This window comes from Stigmatopora nigra, unplaced genomic scaffold (genome assembly GCF_051989575.1).
Source record: "Stigmatopora nigra isolate UIUO_SnigA unplaced genomic scaffold, RoL_Snig_1.1 HiC_scaffold_25, whole genome shotgun sequence".
Lineage (NCBI taxonomy): Eukaryota > Metazoa > Chordata > Actinopteri > Syngnathiformes > Syngnathidae > Stigmatopora > Stigmatopora nigra.
The window spans coordinates 2734142-2756864 of record NW_027551604.1 but is presented as its reverse complement, the minus strand read 5'-3'; the positions used below and the strand labels follow the sequence as shown (position 1 = coordinate 2756864).

Here is a 22723-nt window from a genome sequence, read left to right as displayed (position 1 = left end):
TTGCAGTGGGGGAGGAGCTATATGATGGAAGATTTTGTAAACTAAGATGACATCTGCATATTTAACAGTATTGAGTATTCAGTTCAGGCGTTAGTGTTTTTTTAATATCCGACAGTGGTGGTTTTTTTTTTTTTTCTTTTTTTTTTTACATATATAAGGCGCACTGGATTATAAGGCGCACCGTCTATTTTGGAGAAAATGTAAGACTTTTAAGTGCGCCTTATAGTCGTGAAAATAGGGTGAGTCCTAAAACCTGGCATTCAATGCCCAGTTGTAACTTTCTATGGCATCCGACATCCCACAAAAGCATGACCCTTGCAAAAAAATTGAGGAAAAAGCCGTTTAAAGACTGACGAGTTAAATCTTGCCTCACTTTTTAGAGCACACGCAAACGTTTTGATCTTCGAATGGCGGCGCCCTTTCCCTTGTTAATCGTCATTAAATGTTTCGGGAGATTATACATTTTAATGTTAATTAATGCTGACCGTCAGCCTCAATCTGTTGCAAGCTGCTGCAATCTTGAGAAATCGTGCTCAGTCCAAAAGGGGAAAAAAAATGGAAGTTAAAAATTGAGATCCGTCTTCATGGTCTTTTGGTCGCCGGTCTTTTGGTCGCCGGTCTTTTGGTCGCCGGTCTTTTGGTCGGGGGTCTTTTGGTCGCCGGTCTTTTGGTCGGGGGTCTTTTGGTCGCCGGTCTTTTGGTCGGGGGTCTTTTGGTCGGGGGTCTTTTGGTCGCCGGTCTTTTGGTCGGGGGTCTTTTGGTCGGGGGTCTTTTGGTCGGGGGTCTTTTGGTCGCCGGTCTTTTGGTCGCCGGTCTTTTGGTCGCCGGTCTTTTGGTCGCCGGTCTTTTGGTCGCCGGTCTTTTGGTCGCCGGTCTTTTGGTCGCCGGTCTTTTGGTCGCCGGTCTTTTGGTCGCCGGTCTTTTGGTCGCCGGTCTTTTGGTCGCCGGTCTTTTGGTCGGGGGTCTTTTGGTCGGGGGTCTTTTGGTCGGGGGTCTTTTGGTCGCCGGTCTTTTGGTCGCCGGTCTTTTGGTCGCCGGTCTTTTGGTCCCATTTCAAGATGCGAGAAAATACGGTGGATATATCAACGTATGCTTGATCGTAATAATACATTATTACAACTTAACTGCTTTTGACAGCATTAGATTAAAACCTAAAAATGTATTGGAGTTGAATGCACACATTTTAGTTGTCACCAGACGTCCAAGAAACGTCAAGCGCTCCTTATTGCCAGTGAAAGTGACATTTTTTTCCCTTCTAGAAACTGTAATAACCTGCAAATCCTGTCATTTGCGTATTGAATCGCTATCGTCAATTGACAGCTGAGCCGAACCCGGCTCCGTCATCGCCGATGATGCAGCAACATTCGTCACGCATTCCTCTAAATCAGGCTGCCAAGGCATAGACTTATCGCTTGATGTCTTTCCAAAAAAAAACACAAAAAAATAGGGCGAAATTGCCTCCAGATGGCAACTACGAACTCTAAAGTTCCGTCCGAGTTTCAGCTGGAATTTCAACCTGATTAAGCAGCTTCTGTATTAAATAACAAGTCATACGTGAACAAAGGTTGAGGTGATAATTGCTCATTTGCTGTTATCCCCCTTTGAGCCAAATTCACAAACGTTGCCTTCATCTCGCCAATGAAGGGACACGGTGGGCCGCATCTAATTGACTTAGGCGCAAACTGCTGACAGGCAGCGACGAATAAAGGCAAATGAATTCCGCTCACATTTTCACAACGCCTGGCAGATTAAAGCCTGCCAGCTAAGGGCCGGGGTATCATGAAACCAGCTGTACACCAAAGCGATGTCTGATTCGTAGTTTTTCATGCAGGCCATCAATAAGCTTCCTCGCATATTCCGACCTGTAAAGGCAGTATTTATGGTAGTATATGTTAAAACTGGTCAAACCGGATGATCGATGTCATCGTCAGTACAGTGTTCCCTCGCTACTTCACGGTTCAGCCACCGCAGACTCAGAGCTTCGCAGATTTTTTTTTGGGTGAAAAAAAATGTAGTAAAATACAAATATTACGTTGAGACAACATATTTTACAGTTTTTGTTTTGAATACCATGAATTTCAGTCTCTCTACCTGTATTCTATATGGTGTACTGTATACAGCGGGGCAAAAAATATATATATAATTAAAAAAATAATAATTATATATATTTTGTTTATATCTGGAGACACTACACATATGAAGGACATTTGTACTAGGGATTTTTAGTCTTAGGTTCAGTTCCGAGTTCCCCACCAACCGATTGTGTTGAAACTGGTGCTCGGATGTTTGGTCGCCGGACGTTTGGTCGCCCGGGACGTTTGGTCGCCCGGGACGTTTGGTCGCCCGGGACGTTTGGTCGCCCGGGACGTTTGGTCGCCCGGGACGTTTGGTCGCCCGGGACGTTTGGTCGCCCGGGACGTTTGGTCGCCCGGGACGTTTGGTCGCCCGGGACGTTTGGTCGCCCGGGACGTTTGGTCGCCGGACGTTTGGTCGCCGGACGTTTGGTCGCCGGACGTTTGGTCGCCGGAGGTTTGGTCGCCCGGACGTTTGGTCGCCCGGACGTTTGGTCGCCCGGACGTTTGGTCGCCCAGACGTTTGGTCGCCGGACGTTTGGTCGCCCGGACGTTTGGTCGCCCGGGACGTTTGGTCGCCCGGGACGTTTGGTCGCCCGGGACGTTTGGTCGCCCGGGACGTTTGGTCGCCCGGGACGTTTGGTCGCCCGGGACGTTTGGTCGCCCGGGACGTTTGGTCGCCCGGGACGTTTGGTCGCCCGGGACGTTTGGTCGCCCGGGACGTTTGGTCGCCCGGGACGTTTGGTCGCCGGACGTTTGTTCGCCGGACGTTTGGTCGCCAGTCAAATGCTATGCTTAATTGACTCAAAAAGTGATTTCCAAGACAATAACATTCAAAAATCGCAGTTTTTTTTTTTTTTTTACAAACGCAGTTCTCCTGAGTAAAATTGATGTATTTCCTGACTCTCATAAATACACTAAAAAGTTTTTGGTCAAAAGTCAGGGTTCGTACTTTAACTCTTGCCTAAATGCCTAAAATAATCTTAAATAGTCACAAGAAAATCACAGAATTATGTGTAAAACAGATGACTATATTGCGCAAAATTTGCCAATATAGATGAGAATGCTAGCATTCATTCTGTTAAATTAGCTATAGCTTAAACAGCCCTATTATTTTGTAAAAGGCCAAAACTATACGTTGTGATCCGTTGAATGTAAAGCCGTCAAGTAGCCGAGGCAAAACACCCTGATTAGAAAAGGCGTTAACGTCCTCTTTTTTTATTGATATGGCAACGCCATCCAAGGGCTTAGCATACGATAAAACAAATGCTCCCCTTTTTGAACAGACGACAAGCACATTTCAAAAATGGATTGCAGCCTTCACCTGAGCCTGGTTGTTTCATGTACGTAGTACATTCTATTCTGAAAATTTCCACTGATGATGTATCCTTGCCTGGGGGTGAAATATTCTCTCATGTGAGAAAGGTTTGGATGAGGAGTTGTTCATCAATCCACACTGGGAGGGATAAAATGGGAACGAGGCGTTTGCTAAAATAACGAGACTAATACTGTGGCTGAGTGCGAAAATAAAATTGTTTTGCATCACTCTTTACTTTCTCTAGAGATATTGAATATTTCCCAAGTGAGGGGAGAGAGCATCATCACTGGCTTTCAAGCATTGAGAGGCCTCCAGAGGCCACAACATATGGAGCGCGATGACATTTTGGGGGGAAAAAAAAAAAAATATATATATATATATATATATATATATATATATATATATATATATATATATATATATATATATATATATATATATATATATATATATATATATATATATATATATATATATATATATATATATATATATATATATATATATATATATATATATATATATATATATATATATTGAGTTCATGTAACATACATGAATGATAAGTGACCGGATGTTTGGTCGCCCGGACGTTTGGTCGCCCAGGGGAATATAATTTTGAGAACTGGTTTCAACAGTAAATATTTAGATATTAAACTCTTTCGGATGAATATAATTTTGAGAGCTGATTTCAACAGTAAACTCTTTTATGTTGTCAAACGTCCGGGCGACCAAACGTCCGGGCGACCAAACGTCCGGGCGACCAAACGTCCCGGGCGACCAAACGTCCGGGCGACCAAACGTCCGGGCGACCAAACGTGCGGGCGACCAAACGTCCGGGCGACCAAACGTCCGGGCGACCAAACGTCCGGGCGACCAAACGTGCGGGCGACCAAACGTCCAGGAGACCAAACGTCCGGGCGACCAAACGTCCGGGTGACCAAACGTCCGGGCGACCAAGCGTCCGGGCGACCAAACGTGTGGGCGACCAAACGTCCGGGCGACCAAACGTCCCGGGCGACCAAACGTCCGGGCGACCAAACGTCCGGGCGACCAAACGTCCCGGGCGACCAAACGTCCGGGCGACCAAACGTCCGGGCGACCAAACGTCCGGGCGACCAAACGTCCGGGGCGACCAAACGTCCGGGGCGACCAAAAAAGTCCGGGGCGACCAAACGTCCGGGCGACCAAACGTCCGGGCGACCAAACGTCTCGGCGGCCAAACGTCCGGGCGACCAAACGTCCGGGCGACCAAACGTCCGGGCGACCAAACGTATTTGCATTAACATCATTTTTAAAAAATCCCTAAAAAGTATAAATATATAGGAATAAATAATTTGCATTAACGTATTTAATTTAAATCACTAAAAATAATTACTTGTTTAACAAACCCCAACTAAAGTCTAAATATTTTGGTTCAAAAAATACAAATCGGTGGAAATACAGTGACAACATTTCTTGATCTTGTACGAGATGGGGTTTTTAAAAACTACACCCTCAAGTTGGAGTGTGGGAGGGCAAGATGTCACCGTCTCGGTGGATAAAGATCAAACCGGGTCTCTAATCATGATGTAGACAACCGCAACTAAGGCACTCGTGTCCGTGTCGGTGTGGCGTGAGGGTGACTCACCGCATCTGTGCTGGCCTCTGCTCGCTGTCAAATCGTTGCTGACGGTTAACCCGCAAGTCATCGCGTGTGTTCAAACGCCAATTGAGAAATGGCCGACGATCCAAAATCCACGCCTGCGAACCAGAAAACATGCAAAATCATTCGCCATAAAGTAAAAACTAAAGCCCACATTTCAACCCTATTTTAACTTGAATTTCTCAATGCAATATCCAAAAAGGGAAAAAAAAAGTGGTCTTATTGTTAGTTCTATGTCATTTTGCAATGAGTTTACTGGTCCGGCCCGCTTGATCTCAAATTAAGCTGTATTCGGCCCGCAGACCGGAGGTTTGACACCCCTGTTCTCATCTAATGGGAGTCAATTTTCTGTCATTTTCAGGGTACTTCCAAGTCTGTGGGCCTATGTTAAATACAGTGTTCCCTCGCTACTTCGCGCTTCAGCTATCGCGGACTCAGAGCTTCGCAGATTTTTTTCAGGAAAAAAAAACAAAAATTTAAAGATATTAAGTTAAAATTGTAAATTACATCGTTTTACAAGAGGGGGAAACAAAATATTCAAATTAGTACAATTTTTTTGCAATCATTAATTTAAAATGAGGAAAACACAGGAAATAATCTACAATATTCTGAATTTCATCATAAAACAAAGTCGGCACTCATCATTCACTTTCTCGGACCACTTAAAATGATGCAATGGGCCAGATTTGGCCCACGGACCACCACTTGGACACCAGTGATCTAGAAAACCCGGCAATGTATCCAAAGGGCCATTGACTGCAGTACAACCCCAAAATTTGAAGTCTAGCATATCAGTGGCAGTCCTAAAGTATTCTTTTTGGTCAAATCTTTGAAGACCACAGTATTAGATTTTTGCAGAATTTTTTTGTGAGTACTTCAGCGCTTCAGCTATCGCGGACTCAGAGCTTTGCAGATTTTTTTCAGGAAAAAAAAATTAAAAATTTAAAGATATTAAGTTAAAATTATAAACGACATCATTTTACAAAAGGTGGAAACAAAATATTCAATACAAATTAGTAATTACATCAAAAAAAGGCCAAAGAAATGGTCAAAAACATGGTGAGAGTTCTGGAATGGCATTGATGACGTCATGGCTGTTTACAGGCGCATTTTCACCGCCCAAAAATGTTCACAACTCCCAATAACGATGTTTCTTACGTGCAAAAAAACTGCAGAAGATCCTCCATCCGGACTACTATGATGTTTTTGCTTGGTGGTGCTTTTGTGCACGTGTTATACGTTTATTTAAGCATTTTTGAAGGGAAATCCCTACTTTGCGGAAATTCACTTATCGCGGGTGGTCCCGGTCCGCATCAACCGCGATAAGCGAGGGAACACTGTAACACAAATTTCCCCAATTCATTACGATGGACTTCTAATCCCCTTTCCATGTAAACACGTATTTAGCCATTCATCTCCACACATTAAAATAGCTTCCCGTTTTCCCATTTTCAAGCAATCGGTGCATCAGCCTCTTATCGGCGACCACACGGAGCGCCACGATGATGTTTAATAGTTGGTGTTAATTCCAACATCACAGCAGGATGTGCGATTACCACCTGGGATGATCGCCCGGTGCACAAAGCTCGCCGTGACACTGAGGCGGCGCGATAAAGAGAAATAATGATTCGGTGGGGGAAGAAAAAAAAAAGCCGGGGGTAGAAGATATGGGGGTGAAAAAGGGCAGACTTGTTTGCATGTGTTTGATAGCGTAGGGTCATTAGATCTCAAAATCATTATGGAGGATCTCATTGGCTTTTTCTTAGTGTGAGATATTAAGAAAGTAGTAATGATGTTTCTCTGGGAAAATGTTGTTGGTTCGAATGCTGTCCTGCCAGGGAAAGTTATTTGTTTTAGATTCTGATGAGAATCAGAAGATGTAATGGTTGTGTTGAAGGTTTGGAGTTATATTATTATTTTTTTGTTGGTTTGAGAGGATATTATAGTGTGTAGTAGGGGATGGGATAACATAGTTTACGACTGAAAGTATGATTTAATGATTTAGATACAATTCTTAAGAGAGTGTATTTGGAATGTAGGCTGGGTTTGGAAGGAGTGAAATGGTTGTCATTAAAGACGGGTGATCGGACGTTTGGTCGCCCGGACGTTTGGTCGCCCGGACGTTTGGTCGACGGTCTTTTGGTCGCCGGTCTTTTGGTCGCCGGTCTTTTGGTCGCCGGTCTTTTGGTCGCCGGTCTTTTGGTCGCCGGTCTTTTGGTCGCCGGTCTTTTGGTCGCCGGTCTTTTGGTCGCCGGTCTTTTGGTCGCCGGTCTTTTGGTCGCCGGTCTTTTGGTCGCCGGTCTTTTGGTCGCCGGTCTTTTGGTCGCCGGTCTTTTGGTCGCCGGTCTTTTGGTCGCCAGTCAAATGTTGACAGAGAGTTTACTGTTGAAACTATTTAAGAGAGAAAGTTTAATATCTAAGTACTGTTTAATATCTAAGTACTGTTGAAAACAGTTGATATTTAGATATTAAACTCTCTCTCATGAATATAATTTTGAGAGCTGGTTTCAACAGTACTTAGATATTAAACAGTACTTAGATATTAAAGAGTACTTAGATATTAAACAATACTTAGATATTAAACAGTACTTAGATATTAAACTATATGTCACCATTTGACCGGCGACTAAACGTCCAGTCACAAAGACTTTGGTATGAGAGTCAAAGTATGAAACCATAATTTTGACCAAAAAACTTTCAAGTATATTTATGGGATTCAGAAAACAACAGTTTTCTAAAGCGAATAACCAAGTTGTAGCAAAACCACATTTGTTTGCACACACCCGCACACCAAATGCACCTTAAACGGATTACATTTCTGCCCAAGAGGATTTCTGGCTGGTATAAATCTGGCTTTAAGATAAAGAAGGATTGTGAACATGGTTGCCTGAATCGGGAGGAGAAAATCCATCTTGGGTTATTAGCTTAGCACACAACCTAGCCGTGTGGTGCCCAAAGTTGAATATTTGTTAGCTTCATTTACATACGCAGTTTTAATCAAAAAAGAGGATATGTATTATATATATCATGTTTTTGAAAATGTGTTGACTTACAGTGAAAAATAAAAATAAAATATTTTAGATATAATATTTAGAATGTTTTTCTTGATAAGGGAAAACATCTTTTAAAAATTTCAAAATATTTTGTATATGTATAGAAATATTTTTAAATGTATAGTATTTTTATATGTATAGAAATATTTTTATATGTATAGAAATATTTTTCATATTTATAGGAATATTTTATATGTATAGAAATATTTTATATATATAGAAATATGTTTTATATGTATAGAAATATTTTATTTGTATAGAAATATTTTTAATCATATTCAATAAAAAAAACAGGAAAAATACATTTATTTTAGCTTTTAAAAAATGTTTTCTGAACTAAAAAACACAAAAAACAATTTTTGACTTTAAAAAAATGCAATTATTGATTTAAAAAGAGGAAAAAAGAAGGAAATATTCCCCACACAACTATAATTTTAAATAAAATTTGATCATAAAACAGAAATTATGTTTTCATGATTTTCTTTGGGACCGCACAAAATGATGCATTGGGCCAAATTTGGCCCCCGAGCCGCCACTTTGACACCAGAAATTTCTATCAAGTAGTACAAACATATTTATGTGACAAATTATTTGCATTTAAAAAGCAAAATTTGGTCAAATAATATCATATTTTTGCAGTTTTCAAGGCTCAACAGTACATATAACAGCAGTCTTATAATCTTTTGCTTTTGAGTGTACTGGGACTTTCTGGCTTTTGCATCAGCCTTATTCCATTCCAAAATAAACCCCTCCCCCTCCAAAAAAAAAGCCATGTAGCGACAGCACTGTGCCCTTCGCCAACACATCTCAGTAGTGGGACCCCCCACATTCCAGTGATCCAGTCGACTGGCAAAAGCTCCCTGGAGTATTTTTTGATCTGTCAGCCGCTTTATAGAAAGAGGCGGGGAGCAGTCCTTCACGGCAGCCCAGATATGATCAAACGTATCAGGAGACAATGTGAGAGGAGAACGCTGCCTCCACATGTCAAGACGAGGAAAGAGAAAGGTCAGCGCATTCAACCTCGGGCCCAGTGTCAAATCAGCCAACGGAATTTGGCAGCAGGGAGGTTCGGATTCTGTCACTCTGATAGAAAACGAGTAGAACTTCTTAGAACTCCCGCTGATGCTCATATTTAATATAAAACCCAATTGACGACTAAGAAAAATGACCTTTCATTTAAAAGGTAGAATGATAAAACCTTTTTAAAATATGCATATGTCCGTAATTGGACCAGCAACCATTTTTTTACAAGAAGGATCCACTCACATATTTACTATATATGAGGAAAACTGTATTTTCTTGCATATTATCGTATTTTCACAACTATAAGGCGCACTTAAAAGTCTTAAATTTTCTCCAAAATAGACAGTGCGCCTTATAATCCAGTGCACCTTTTATATGGAAAAAACAAAACTAAAAATGAAAAACCACCATTGTCGGATATTAAAAAAACACAAACGCCTGAACTGAAACAATACTGTTAAATATGCAGGTGCCATCTTTGTTTTCAAAATGTTCTATCATATAGCTCCTCCCCCACTGCAAGATTTTAACCAAAAAAATCCAAAACATACACAATGGCTGGCTCTAGAGGTGACTGTGCTTCATGCCCTGGAAGTCAATAGCAATTACCATATTTTCACCACTATAGGGCGCACTTAAGTCTTAAATTTTCTCCAAAATAAACAGTGCGCCTTATAACACAGTGCGCCAAATATATGGAAAACATGTCATTCATTCAGGGTGCGCCTTATAATGTGGTGCGCCTTATAGTCGTGAAAATACGGCAGTCGCATCCGCGTATAAGCCTTTACCCTTAAAATTGCCTTAAAAATTGTTGAATTTTACAATTTCTCGCGTATAACCCGCCCCAATATATCTTATTCTATGAAATATATTTGCCACAAAGTCAGGTAAAAAGGAATGTATTAAGAAATATTAAAATGTCTTTTAAAAAAAGATAGAGGGGCTGTAAAACACGAAAAACAAATAAGAGTGGACACAGCTACTGCCACTGGCTTCCGCGTTACGGCGCCATCTTGGGGAAAAAATAATAAACATTATTTGGACAACCTCAGCGGGCCGCATTAAAAGGCTTAGCGGGCCTGATGTGGCCCCCAGACCGTAGTTTGCCCATGCCTGTTCTATGTTCTAATAAGTACCAAAACAGTTACAAGTCCCTAACCCAGACTAACAAAGTAAGGAACGGAATATACTCCAAAAATACTAAATCAAGTACTGGAAAAAATAAATGCAAATATAAGAGTCAGGTAAACAATGAAGAAGAATATGAAAAACAAAGAATAAAAGCAAAAGTTCAACTACCTAGAACTGATTTTCAATAACCTTATTTTCCCTCCAAAAAAGAGCCATTTTGAATACATTTTTTTTCTACCAGAAGACATTTTTTGTAAGTTTTTTTTTTTTTTGAGGAAAGCAACAACCTTCACGGTTAAACAGTCAGGGAGATTCAAGTTGTGAAAATGACTGTCATCACAAACCACTGCGAAAACAAAAAAAATCCACATGATGAATTTATGGATTAAAATGTGCTGTAAAATGACCAGCAAGGCGATGAAGGTCAGATCAGACCAAGTTTTGTCTTGTTTTTTTGTGTTTTTTTTTACTACAGGGAAATAGAGATACATTTGACTTGTCAGTTGGGAATAGGCTCTGAGTGGCTTCTCCCCTTAAATAGAAGGCATTCATGCTGAAACTCTGGGCTCAAAACCCCTCTCCGACTGACTGATGTGTCAAAGCATCCGAAAAGCCGATTTTTTGTTTTTAACGGGGCTGTTGTGCTCATTGACCGTGTAGGGTTTTGCTTCAATATCTGTCAAAAAGGCGCTAATACTGATAAAGATAACTCTGGTCAACAGTTTTGGTAGTCTGGGGAGTAAAGTATCATGTTAAGGCCAATGTAAGTATTGAAGAACTGACCAATATTTATCGGCCGATTTTGGTTGTTTTTACATTTTTTTTATGGTTATTTTTTTTATAATATAATAAGTTTTGTTATATTTTAACATTAAGCATACAGGTGCTCAGAAAATGAAATGTATTTTAGTATGTAGTAAACAAAAGGTGTAATTTTTTGGTTTTTGGTCAATTTTTTTTTTTGGTCAATTTTTTTTGGTCAATTTTTTTTGGTCAATTTTTTTTGGTCAATTATTTTTGGTCAATTTTTTTTGGTCAATTTTTTTTGGTCAATTTTTTTTTTGTCAAATTTTTTTGGTCAATTTTTTTTGTTACAGTTTACGTAATCTTGTGATAATCCTTAATGGTGGACCTTTTTTTGAGAGACTGTTCAAAATATGGTAAATTACTGAGCTTGAATCTGAATTTGTTGATAAAAATAATGCAACATTTTGCCAAAATCGATCAAAAACCTTTTTTCTTCTTTTAAAATCCCCGAATTGTTAAAAAAAGCTTTTAATCATTTTTGAACGCCTTCAAAGCTTTTTGACATTTCAATAAATAATTTTTTTCTTCATCGTAACCATACCAGCAAGTTCCAATTCTGACCAATAGGTGTCCATTTTTTGTCTTTTTTTAAGGACAACAGATAGTTAACTAGCCACTTCTGATTATACATTAATATAATATAATTAAAACCTCCAGATTACTGAGTGACTGTGCGGTAACCTCAGTCTCAGTCTGCAGAAGGTCCCCACCTTGTGGACTTCCTGAGTATGGCTCCATTTTTTTTACCTAGCTCTACAATGTCTTCTGTGTCTGTCTTCCTACTGCAACCAAGAAATGTCCCAAATACAGAATGAAATAAACTTCTAACCTAACCTAACCTAATTTGTCACCAATGCCTATTTAAAAACACATGTAATCAAAGTGTCACAAGTCCGAGTTCAATTCCCCATACAACACTGTCACAACTAATACAAGTGCTCTAATTGCAGTGTGTACAGTCCTCTAACCCGTTGAGAAATTAGCGACATTAGCTTTGAGAACGATTTATCACTAAAAACCAAACCGCCTGTGTAAAAAGGTCCCGGTTAATTCCACATAATTCCAGGGTACGAGCCAATGATACCCAACCGGTCCTTATTACGATAGTCGTGATTGACAGGAAAATAAGTGGAAGCCGTTCCACCTGTGAAAATCCTTTTTCTGAACAGCTGACACAGGAGTGCTCCTCACTTAGCTCGCCATTAAAACGAGTCGGTTCTCCGTCATTACGTCTGGCCTCGCAACAGCGTGAAGATTAGCAGGCGTCTGCTCACATTTCTAGTTTGATGAGGGGTGCCAGATCCATTTCGGTCCAACAGCACCCCCATTTAAGCTCCCCCCGGGCGCCCCGTAAAAAAAAACAGTCGTCAAGCAGCTCCCTTGTGAGAACATCTGTCCTTACAGCCCATTTCCAAATGTAAGGGATGACTTATTTGCCTTTTAATTAGATGTAGAAGTAGCTACAACACACGTGGTGGCTGCTTATGTAACACTATTAAATTTCGACCAATGGCGTGGTCCCCAGAAGGATCCGATTGTCACCCTAGTCCCTCAATGCCCTTGGCAGTTAATGAATCAATTGATGTGATTGAGTACTCTCCGTGTGCTCGCTGTAATGAGCTCCTGATTAAAATCATTACATAGCGACTTGTAGACATGTTTGCGCCTCAACGGGTCTTGCAATGCTACCAAGTTTAGCTAACATTAGGTAAATTGGCCTGATAAAAAATAGTATTGTTTCATGTGGTAGTAGATCCATGACAGGACGTTTGGTCGCTGGTCTTTTGGTTGCCGGTCAAATGTACTTAGATATTAAACAGTACTTAGATATGAAACAGTACTTAGATATGAAACAGTACTTAGATATGAAACTGTACTTAGATATGAAACTGTACTTAGATATGAAACTGTACTTAGATATGAAACTGTACTTAGATATTAAACAGTACTTGGATATTAAACAGTACATAGATATTAAACACTACTTAGATATTAAACAGTACTTTGATAATAAACACTACTTAGTTATTAAACACTACTTAGATATTAAACAGTATTTCGATATTAAACAATACTTAGATATTAAACAGTACATAGATATTAAACAGTACTTAGATATTAAAAAGTACATAGATATTAAACAGTACTTAGATATTAAAAAGTACATAGATATTAAACAGTACTTAGATATTAAAAAGTGCATAGATATTAAACAGTACTTCAATATTAAACAGTACTTCGATATTAAACAGTACTTAGATATCAAACAGTACTTAAATATCAAACAGTACTTAGATATCAAACAGTACTTAGATATTAAACAGTACTTAGATATTAAAAAGTACTTAGATATTAGACAGTACTTAGATATTAAAAAGTACAGATATTAAACAGTATTTAGATATTAAAAAGTACATAGATATTAAAAAGTACTTAGATATTAAAAAGTACATAGATATTAAACAGTACTTAGATATTAAACAGTACTTCAATATTAAACAGTACTTCGATATTAAACAGTGCTTCAATATTAAACAGTGCTTAGATATCAAACAGTACTTAGATATCAAACAGTACTTAGATATCAAACAGTACTTGGATATTAAACAGCACTTGGATATTAAACAGGACTTGGATAATAAAAAGTACTTAGATATTAAACAGTACTTGGATATTAAACTCCCTCTCTTAGATATGACTAGCATCAAGCCTGTGTAAAACAATAGCATCTCCCAGATGAACTGCTGTTGATCCGATTGTGGACAAATGTGGCAGAGTGTAGAAATATGGTGTAATAAGTTCAAATTTGATTAAATAACACACGTGGGGAAAAAAATTGGTCATCCTAATCCATGGATTTATCTCTAAAGGCATTATGTGAAAACTACAAGGAGTCCATTTGAGAAGCTTTAAAGTGTTTCTCTACATTTCGATTCAACCCTAATCGATGTAAAGTTTTGCATTTTCTGCCCTGCCAACTTGAAACAGTGAGTGCTTTAAAATAGGGATGGATTTTTTTGTTTTTTATTTAATGCCAGTCAGTTAAAACTCACAAAAATAGATTTTTTCGTGGGCCATTAAGCAACATTTTGGGAAATTCAATTCCTGACAAGTAATCGCTGTGTACTTTTGTGTGTTTTCCCTTTTTTTTTGATGGGAATGTATACATTCCATTACACAAAAACATTATAAAAAACACAAAGTATATACATACTATCATTAGCTGTAAGAAGATTGCTTCCAAAAGCCTGCAGGCAAACAAAAAACACAATTTCAAACCCACCTTAGTTACGCTAGCAAATAAATGATACATTAATAAAGATGTCCATAACTTGTTAAACTTTTAATTATAAATCACAAGAGTAGGCTGCTCTTTTTAAATGTTAAATGTACTATTTGTTTTCAAAATATGAAAAGGGTGTAAATCATGAAGATGTGCTGTCATGTATTATTCACGAAAAATGTGAAAACACGTGCCAATTATGACTGGTCATTAAAAATTCATCCAAAAAGTGATTCATATTTAGTCTAAACAGTGCCTCTTATAAGGGTTTTTTATCATTACTATTTTCAATTTGGGGCTCAGAGATTAGCACGGGATATGTGTCATTTAACTTTTAAAAATAAGAATCTAATTTTAAAATTCATACTACTCTATTTTATGTGGTTTGATGGTCATTAATTTGGGATTTTGGGACAAAACTTACAATTCCAGTTATTGGTTTTGGTTAAAAAATATTCCGTATTTTCTTGCATGTACGTATTTGTCGTTAAAAAAATGACTGAATTGAAGGTAAGGCTTATATGCGCAAACTTATTTCGCATAAAATGTGAAAAAAACACTTTTAGAAGCTATTCCTCACTCAGGGCGGAGCTATCTTACCGAGGGATGACAAACTAGACCACTACAGACTCACTTCCTGGTTGTACTGGTCACATGACTTCCTTTTTGAATTTATTTACGTGCAGGCAACAGAAGACAATCCTTTCTATTGATACAGTATCTCAGAAATACTACATATGATGATTGTTGTTAAGATTTACCCTTCAAAGTAATACTTTTGTACTCACTATTAAAATCATGATAATGGAGGTGAAAATTGTGAATCTGGGGGCGTCTTATACGAGAGAAATAGTAAAATTCAATGATTTTAAGGCAATTTTAAGGGTGCGGCTTTTACGCGGAGGCGGCTAATATGCGGGAAAATACAATAAAAATATTTAAAGAGTAAAAAAAAAAAAACTAGTTTGCTAGCTTGCCACTGCCAAAGTACCCTTAAGCAAAGGATCATCACAAAACATCAATCAGGGTGTGAGTTAATTCCTCCCTGACCGTCTATAAAAGCATAAAAATCATTAAAAAAACAAACTGTACAGCAGCTTTTTTGCTACTGGCAATAATGAATAAAGACAAAATCATATTTTGGAGGCCACTGATTACGTTTCTGACACTTGCACTATCAGCAGAAATGCATCCAAGTAAATATACGACGATATTGATTGACCGTGCATTAGCATTTCAGTAGATTACGTGCAAAACTGCAAAGGAAGGACGAGTAATATTTTATTTTTTTATAGTGCTGTCAACACATCAAGTCTCAGAGCAATCGACAACGTGTGTAAACTGACAAAAATGAACCGATCTTAAAACATTCAATATTTCATGACTGATTATTTTGATTTCCATTATTTTTTAAAATACACAACAGCGATAGTAAACATTTCTTTTCCAAGTGTTTTATAGTTGTCACTCTTGTCACAATATAATTGAATTGACTTCTTTGGTTTTGAATTTCGAATACGGGCAGTAAAAATTGCTAAAGTTTACGTACAACCCAAAAAATCGGAAATAAATACTTAAGAACAAAAAAATGGAATAAATACTTAAGAGGAACAAAAAATAATCTGGAATAAATATTTAAGAGGAATAAATAAATAAAAAATCTGGAATAAATACCTAAGAAGAACAAAAATAAATCTGGAATAAATACATAAGAGGAATAAACAAAAAAAATCTGGAATAAATACCTAAGAAGAACAAAATCAAATCTGGAATAAATACTTAAGAGGGATAAACTAAAAAAATCTGGAATAAATACTTCAGAGGAACAAAAAATAATCTGGAATAAATGTTTAAGAGGAATATATAAATAAAAAATCTGGAATAAATACCCAAGAAGAACAAAAATAAATCTGGAATAAATCCTTAAGAGGAATAAACAAAAAGAATCTGGAATAAATACCTAAGAAGAACAAAATCAAATCTGGAATAAATACTATAGAGGAATAAACTAAAAAAATCTGGAATAAATACTTCAGAGGAACAAAAAATTATCTGGAATAAATATTTAAGAAGAATAAACAAAAAAAATCTGGAATAAATACCTAAGAAGAACAAAATCAAATCTGGAATAAATACTTAAGAGGAATATACTAAAAAACTCTGGAATAAATACCTAAGAAGAACAAAAAGAAATCTGGAATAAATACTTAAGAGGAATAAACAAAAAAAATCTGGAATAAATACCTAAGAAGAACAAAATCAAATCTGGAATAATTACTTAAGAGGAAGAAACAAAAAAATCTGGAATAAATACTTAAGAGGAATAAAACAAATCTGGAATAAATACTCAAGAGGAATAAAAAAAATCTGGAATAAATACTTTAGAGGGAACAAAAAAAACAAATATTGAATATTTTCCTGCTGTAAGCACTCCAAACACGTGCTTGTTTCTTGTGACTGTCATGCAATCCATCTCGCTAGTTTGACAGAGGCACCAACACCCCGGCACCCCCATTTCTTGATTACCTCCAGCGTCATTTGCATGCACTGTGCAGCTCAGTCATGACAGCTGAACGCCTTGACAGATTGGACGCACCAGAAGTGACACAATACTCTGCATGGCGAGGCTTAATGGAAGCTCAGCCGTCAGCCATCTTCAAAAAAACCCGGCTGGATACGTTCGGCTACGAGACGGCACCCCCACCCAGCACCTTAAAAAATGGATGAACTCGAAAATGAGAAGGTTAACGTGATACATGTCGAAACATTGGTACCGGAAAGCCCATCCAAAAACCCCGCCGGAATTCATTTGTTCATTGGGCAGAGCGCCATGCCGTTCGTCACGGCGCTTTTGCCTCGCAACGAGTGACAGGTTGTCACGTGGATGCTAATAACGCTGTATGCATTCACGATGTGATTGCGCAACCTAATGTATTAATGGTATGGGGGTCATTCACCCTGAAAAGTTTTCTTCTGTACTCATTTTGAAGGGTAGATTGTCAATAATACGTTTTTGCAATGGTTGCTCTACAATGGTTACAACATCCAAAATGGTTGACTACAAGGGTGTCAGACTCGGGTTGGTTCGCGGGCCGATTTAATGTTAACACGATTTAACGTGGGCCGGATCACTTTAGATATAATATTTAGATTTTTTTTTAATATAAATGGATTAAAAGAACTGGATTAAAAGCCCTGAATATTCAGTTTTTATAGATCTAAAACAATGTTAATTTTAGCTTTTTTAATATATATTTTTAGATTTTACAAAATGATTTTTGGACTAAAAACACAGAATGAATTGATTAAAAAATGACAATTATTATTTAAAAGGAGGAAAATCGGAAATTTAATATACATCTATACTCTTCATTTTAATTTGATCCTAAAACAGAAAGTTGGCACTCATGATTGACTTTCCCGGGCCTCACAAAATGATGCGGTGGGCCAGATTTGGCCCCCGGGCCGCCACTTTGACACCTGTCATTTACTCGTCATTACATGGTTGCCTTTGGAAATGGATCATGACAACGACCCAATCAAAATATACCAGCAAAATTGTAGTTGCCAGAATTGTATCGCTAAAAAATGTGGTAAACTGCAAATTACAATGATTGACTATTCTATAAAAGTTATTTAGTTATTATAAAAAACACAATAGACTTTTGTAATTTTAAAAAATATATGAATGTTATACTGTTCTCCATTCGTAACCATGAGAAGTCAAGCGTGCTGACTGCTGAGCTAATGATAGCCAGATATTTAAAATTGTACTCTGTCGCAGTTATAAACAATGATTATAATGATTATAAACAATGATTCAAATGTACTCCTTTTTACATTCTTTTATTAATTTTCCAATAAACTCTTTATAGTTTTCTAAGTACATCTGGCAACCAAAGTTGCTAGCATTTTGACAATAAAATTCAAGATATTTTTGTGTCAATATTTGTTTTTTTTTAATCTGTTGTTGGTAAAATATCAGAGATTCAATTTGATGTGGAAAAAAAAGAAGTATATGTGCTTTAAATCATGAATGAAATTAATAATCATCGTGCGTTTACAGTACAAACTGTATGTGCGGGTTTGACACGTGTCAAAACGTATATCCCTTATCTTCACCCAAAGGAGTCGTGAAAGGACGTACGTGCATGTTATCGTTAAAATGAGGAGGCTTCATTTGTGTGCATTAGCGGAATTACGTTTCCTGAAGTGGGCCAATTAATGAAGCTGTCACTCTCTTTGGTGAACCCAGAGAGGGACGAACTGATGACCTCTCAACAACGTGATGAAAAAACTTGCCTATTCTGAATACTAATTTGTACGAATTTCCTCCTATCGTCTAAAGTAATAATAATAATAAAGGTAACATAGTAGGTAAAATCGACTGGAGGCAGTCAATCAGGTTTTTCATTTTATTTTTGTGATTATTTTCATCGTATGCTTTTTTTAAATAGGAAAATCGAGTAGAATTATGTAGAAAAATATTTTTAGAACTATTTTTTTGTATATATGGAATACTAAAAATATATTTTTGTACTCCCCTGATTGAGTAAGATTCCAAATTCCAAATTCCTAAAAAGAAGCATAAAAACTACTAAAAAAGAACCAATTGAAAGAACTATTCATGAATTTTACGATGCAGACGGGGTGCAGACACTTACAGAATCCTGCTTATCAACGACTTCCGGTCAAATAATAATAATAATAATAATAATAATAATAATAATAATCGAACATAGGCTTTGTCATCATCATTGACTTGACAAAAGCTTAATTGTCATCATACCAAGAAACTGCGAAAAACTAAATTAGTAGGAGAGCATAAAGCCACTGCACCCGTGCGCCGCCATCTTGGATCAAAATATGTTATTTTCATGAAAAATAAAGTATTTTAGTTAAATACAAAAACATATTTTGTTTTTTTAATTAGAAAAACGATATGGGCTTTAATAAAAGCAGATTGATTCCTTTTCTGGGTAATTTATCCTCACATGGGTCGCAAGGGGTGCTAGAGGTTACCCCAGCCAACCATGGAGGACACCCTGAATTGGAAGCCACCCAATCACAAGGCGCCAAGATACAAACAGTCAATCACAAACAAACCCAGAGTCAATTTAGCATCGAATTAGCCTAGCATGCTTGTTTTAGGGATGTGGGCGAAAAGTGGACTACCCAGAGAAAACCCACGCAGTCAGGACCGACTTCACAATCCTAAAATCGCTAGAAACTCGTCCAATGATAATCTTTGTCACGGAGTAGATCTTGCGCAAAAACAACCTTGGACTGTGTTGGGTTTTTGCCCTGATCAATGTTTGTAAGGCACTGTAGTTCTCTTAGTTATTTTACTATAGTTTAATTTCTAGTTTTGTCCAGTTTTTGTGTGGTAAACTTGTCCGAACGAATTTGTTCAGAAAACAAGAAATCGCGTGGGCTTAGCTTGAAAAAAAAATGGAGTAAGTAAATCAGTGAGTAGCAGCTGGTCATGGAAGTAAACAAATCCCGGTGTGTCATCCTTGCAAACAAGCCCTCAGTGTCCATTCAGACGTGCCCGTACATCAACAAGCATCTCTTTGTTGACATCTGCACTCAGAAGCCTGAGTTTGTTTAAAAAAAACAAACAAAGATGCTTTTGATGGCGACCACTATCACTCTACGAAATGCGGGTTTCGATTCACGGAGAAACCGAACGTCGTTAAAGTAGTCGTACGCCAAAAGTTTTTGACTTTGATGAATTATCTTTGCAACAAGGCCAACAAGGCTGGAGGGCTGCATGTTGGATGTCTTTTCGCTCCAGAGGACACGCAACAATTATTCGTTTTGACTCGACACAGTCCTGATTAGGGCGACTGACTACCTTTGCAATTGTCGTCGTCGCCAACAGTGGTTTGATTTTAACGCTAAATTAAAGATGAGGTTATCAACAAAACGTAAAGGTTGAAGTTGAGTTCAAATGTAGGAAATGGGAAGCTCAGGTTCAATATTCGAGTTGATTTTCTTTATCAGTTGCTAAGTAGTAAGGCGAACAAAGTGAGGTTATTCATGGTTCCGCTTGCGGCTAGTTGGCGTCGAGCCAATCCCGGCGGAATTGCCTGGATGTCCCTCAAGGTATGAGCATCAAATGTCAACGCTTCATGCATATTTCACATGCAAACCTTGGCCTACGGTAGAAAGCCTCGTATTGTCGTCTTCTGTTGCCAATGTTACCAAACATTTTTTATGTGCTTTCTCCTAGGGAACAATGGTTACCATATGGTAACAGCAAAAATGAGTAAAACTAACTTTTTTTAGTAAAACTATGTTTTTTTTACTTTACACTCACATGTATCTCTCACATATATCATTCACAATGTATTTTTGTCCTTTTACCACTTTTAAAGTACAAAAAGTCTCAAAATTCTTAGGTCAATGTTGTTATGCTGTTGCTAATCAATGAGTATCAATGAGTATCAATGAGTATCAATGAGTATCAATGAGTATCAATGAGTATCAATGAGTATCAATGAGTATCAATGAGTATCAATGAGTATCAATGAGTATCAATGAGTATCAATGAGTATCAAAGAGTATCAAAGAGTATCAAAGAGTATCAAAGAGTATCAAAGAGTATCAAAGAGTATCAGAGTATCAGAGTATCAGAGTATCAATGAGTATCAATGAGTATCAAAAGGTATCAAAGAGTATCAAAGAGTATCAATGAGGATCAATGAGGATCAATGAGGATCAATGAGGTTCAATGACTATCAATGACTATCAATGACTATCAATGACTATCAATGACTATCAATGACTATCAATGACTATCAATGACTATCAATGAGCGAGTATCAGCGAGTATCAGCGAGTATCAGCGAGTATCAGCGAGTATCAGCGAGTATCAGCGAGTATCAGCGAGTATCAGCGAGTATCAGCGAGTATCAGCGAGTATCAGCGAGTATCAGCGAGTATCAGCGAGTATCAGCGAGTATCAGCGAGTATCAGCGAGTATCAGCGAGTATCAGCGAGTATCAGCGAGTATCAGCGAGTATCAGCGAGTATCAGCGAGTATCAACGAGTATCAACGAGTATCAACGAGTATCAACGAGTATCAATGACTATCGATGACTATTAATGACTATCAATGAGTACAATGACCATCAATGCGTATCCATGAGTATCCATGAGTATCCATGAGTAACCATGATATCCATGAGTATCAATGAGAATCAACGAGTATCAAAGAGTATCAATGAGTATCAATGAGTATCAAAGAGTATAAATGAGTATCAATAAGAGAATGGATGCAGAAGACTCGGCTCTCTCACCACTGGTTTCCATATCTTATCTCAAAGCCATATGCACCCATTAAAAAACCACATGTGGCTCCCGAGCAATAGCTTCCCTACCCCACACCAACAGACAACTATACATAATATATGTATTTTTGGATAGTTTAAAATTCAGTAAAAAAATGCATGCAGTGAATTCTAGTAACATTTGCATGGTTGCCCTTGGCAAATTGTTAAAGGATATAAAATATGTATGGACTCCAACATGGATTGCTAATTTTCATTTATATCACAACTAAATTGCTAAGCTTCTTCTATTTACATCAAGTTTATGCTACAAAAAACTATTAACAGAAAAAATACATTCATTCAGTTTCCAAACCGCTTTGGTCGGGGGGTGCTGGAGCATATCCCACCTAACTATGGGCAATAAGTGGTGTTCACTCTCAGTTTACAGCCAATCACAGACCATTAAAGCACATACTTTTAATCACAGACAATTTAGAGTGTTTATTTAACTTACCGTGCATGTTTTGGGGATGTGGGAGGAAATCGGAGTACCCGGAGAAAATCCACAAAGGTCCAGGAAGAAGATATAAACTCCACTTGGAGATTGAACCCTCGATTTCAGAACTGTGAGGAGGATTTGCTAACCACTCGAGCGCTATGCCACCTAGAAAAATGAAAAATGTAATAACAAATAATTAAATAAACATTTCCAACCCTCCACAAAATATTATTCAACTTTAGACTTCTGAATTAATAACAACAAACAATAATGATTTAAAGTTAATACATGTTTTTCTTCCACTAAGTCGTTCAAAAAAGCTACATCCAATAAAACATTATTTTTCAAATTCGTAGAATCTGACTTAATTTTTTTAAGTGTTTCTTAACAACGTCCAAAAAAATACAAGTGTAATTTTACAATGATTTTCAGTAATATTTACATTGACTTTCCTTTGTAGAACTTAATGCTACCGGGAATGTTACTACAAAAACGTTGAGATAACGCTAAAAGGCACATAACTCTGAAACTTTGCTGTAAACTGTAAAAACCTATAAAATGGTAAACAACTTGGCATATTTTTTCTGCCTTGCTACCCAAAACAAACCAGAA

At 37.7% G+C, this 22723-nt stretch overlaps 1 long non-coding RNA gene across 1 annotated transcript in view; it reads right to left on the bottom strand.

Annotated features, from left to right (window-relative positions):
- LOC144191978 (uncharacterized) overlaps window positions 1–22276 on the bottom strand; it is a 55906-nt gene extending 33630 nt beyond the window's left edge. The window contains exons 1-2 of the long non-coding RNA XR_013325020.1: window positions 22127–22276; window positions 5021–5133 (exon numbers count right to left, since the gene is read on the bottom strand). This is a non-coding gene — a long non-coding RNA (uncharacterized LOC144191978). The remainder of the gene's footprint in view (window positions 1–5020; window positions 5134–22126) is intronic.
- Between the last annotated feature and the right edge of the window lie 447 nt (window positions 22277–22723).